This window comes from Otolemur garnettii, unplaced genomic scaffold, assembly GCF_000181295.1.
Source record: "Otolemur garnettii isolate 467f Iridium unplaced genomic scaffold, OtoGar3 scaffold00029, whole genome shotgun sequence".
Taxonomy (NCBI): Eukaryota; Metazoa; Chordata; class Mammalia; order Primates; family Galagidae; genus Otolemur; species Otolemur garnettii.
This window is the reverse complement of record NW_003852424.1, coordinates 14,969,512-14,972,366: the sequence shown is the minus strand read 5'-3', so window position 1 is coordinate 14,972,366 and position 2,855 is coordinate 14,969,512.

Genomic DNA, 2,855 nt, shown 5'->3' with positions numbered 1-2,855 from the left:
TTTTTTTTTTTTTTGGTGTTTTTCTTTTTGTTTTCTCGGTGTTATTTATTATGTTTCCTATGCTCATCACTCATGTTGTTTATATATATGTATCTATATGATGAAAGTAACATAAAAAGTCCTGCTACTGTGCATTTCTTTCTAAATCTGCACATACTGATATCACAAAGGTTGTCTGAGGCTGGGCGCAGTGGCTCATGCCTGTAATCTTAGTACTTTGGGAGGCCAAGGCGGTGAGGGTGGGGTGGGGATAGCTTGAGCTCACAAGTTCAAAACCAGCCTAAGCAAAAGTGACACCCCATCTCTACTAAAAATAGAAAAACTGAGGCAAGAGGATCACTTGAGCCCAAGAGTTGGATGTTGCTGTGAGCTGTTATGCCACAGTACTCTACTCAGGGTGACAGCTTGAGACTCCATCTCAAAAAAAACCAAACAAAGGTAGCTTGAAATCAACCACAATGGAAGTATTTATACCACAGACATTAGCAAAATTAACAAATAACTATCTCTGCTCTGGCAGCCAGTTGTTGAATGTTTACCCACACATTCTGTATGGAATGTGCCTGGAGCTACCCAAAGCTTGGAAGATTAGATCTACTGATGCCCAGCTGACCCAAGATAAGAGTAGATGATCATGGCAGCGACTGTAGCTCAATCAGCAAGGGCGCCAGCCATATACACCTAGGGTGGCGAGTTTGAACCCAGCCTGGGCCTGCTAAGCAACAATGACAACTGCAACCAAAGAATAGCTGGGTGGGGCGGCACCTGTGGCTCAAAGGAGTGGGGCGCTGGTCCCGTATGCCAGAGGTGGTGGGTTCAAACCTAGCCCCAGCGAAAAACTGCAAAAAAAAAAAGTCTTCTCTTCTCCTCTGCTCTCTCTTCTCTTTTCTCTCCTCCTTGGTGCTGCTCTGCAGCCTCTCTCCCCCACCAATAAAGACCTTTCGTACAAGCAAAAAAAAAAAAAAAAAAGCCAGGTGTTGTGGTGGGCGCCTGTAGTCCCAGCTACTTGGGAGACCAAGGCAAGAGAATCGGAATCACTTAAGCCCAGGAGTTGGAGGCTGCTGTGAGCTGTGATGCCACAGCACTTTACCCAGGGTAACAGCTTGAGACTCTATCAAAAAAAAAAAGATGATCATGGTTTAAGCCACTGAGATTTGGTGTAGTTTGTTTTGCAGTCTTAGCCCAACTCTTTCTAACTAATACACCAGAGATCCCCCTCTGCAGGGTTAAGAGAGGGCTTCAAAGTTGTGATACCAGTAGATTGAGAGAATCTATTAAATGTGACAGAGTTGGTCCACCAGCTTGGAGGGGTAGAATAATTTGAGACCTGGGTTTGAATCAGAGACCTGTGGGGTTTTGGTTAAGGAACATCACTTCTTTGAGCCTCTGCTATTAACAGCAAATGGAGGTGGCCTCCATGCCTGGTGATGAGGATCCAAATATAAGAAGACATGTGGGGTATACTATAGTTGCTCAATGAATGCTCCTGTAAAATGATGCTTGATCTTGCCCTTACCAAACCCACCAAACTCACCTTCCTCAATGCCTACCAGCCCCCAGCCCTGCCAGCCTCTTTTCTGTTTTTCCACCTGCTAAGCTTGAGCAGACCCTGCACTTTGTCCTGAAGTCTGCCTGGACTACTTTGCCCCAAAACTTCTCCTAGCTTCAGCTTTGTCCTCCATCTCTGCTCCTTACCAAAGTTAGCATATGGTATGTTGAAGGGTGGATGGATGAGTAGATGGATGGATGATGGGTGGATGGAAGGGCGAATGGGTGGATAGGTAGATGGACAGGGAGGTGAATGGTTGGATGGGTAGAGTATTGGATGAATGAATGGATGCCAGAACTCAGGCCAAGTTCATTGTAGATGAGCAGCCCTTTCTCTGAGCCTGGCTATTACTACACTCTGCTGGCCACCTTAGAGGTTGCAGGCAGCTCACCAGCTTTTTTTTTGAGACAGAGTCTCACTTTGTAGCCCTCCCTAGAGTGCCATAACGTCACAGCTCACAGCAACCTCAAACTCTTGGGCTTAAGCGATTCTTTTGCCTCAGCCTCTCAAGTAGCTGGAATGACAGGCACCTGCCACAACGCCCAGCTATTTTTAGAGATGAGGTCTTATTGTGGCTCAGGCTGGTCTCGAACCTGTGAGCTCAGGCAATCCACCTGCCTCTGCCTCCCAAGTGCTGAGATTATAGGTGTGAGCCACCATGTCCAGCCCTCTTTTTTTTTTGGACAGAGTTTAAAAAACTTTGTCTCCCTCTGTAGAGTGCTCTAGCGTCACAGCTCACAGCAACCTCAAACACTCGGGCTTAAGCAATTCTCTTGCCTTCAGCCTCCCAAGTAGCTGGGACTACAGTGCCCACCACAATACCCGGCTTTTTTTGGTTGTAGTTGTCATTGTTGTTTGGCAGGCCGGGGCTAGATTTGAACCTGCCAGCTCCGCAGTGTATGTGCCTGATGCCCTAGCCACTGAGATACAGGTGCTAAGTGTCTTTATTTTTTTTTGAGACAGAGTCTCACTATGTTGCCCTTGTTTGAGTGCCATGGTGTCACAGCTCACAGCAACCTCCAACTCTTGGACTTAAGCCATTCTCTTGCCTCAGCCTCCCAAGTAGGTGGTGGGACTACAGGCACCTGCCACAATGCCTGGCTATTTTTCTGTTGTTGTTGTCATTGTCGTTTAGCAGGCCTGGGCTGAGTTCTAACCTACCAGTCCTGGTGCATGTGGCTGGCACCCTAACCACTGAGCTATGGGCACTGGGCCCCAACATTTCTTTTTAAAAAATGTGTTCTTGGCTCGGCGCCTATAGCTCAACCGGCTAGGGCGCCAGCCACGTACACCTAAGGTGGCGGGT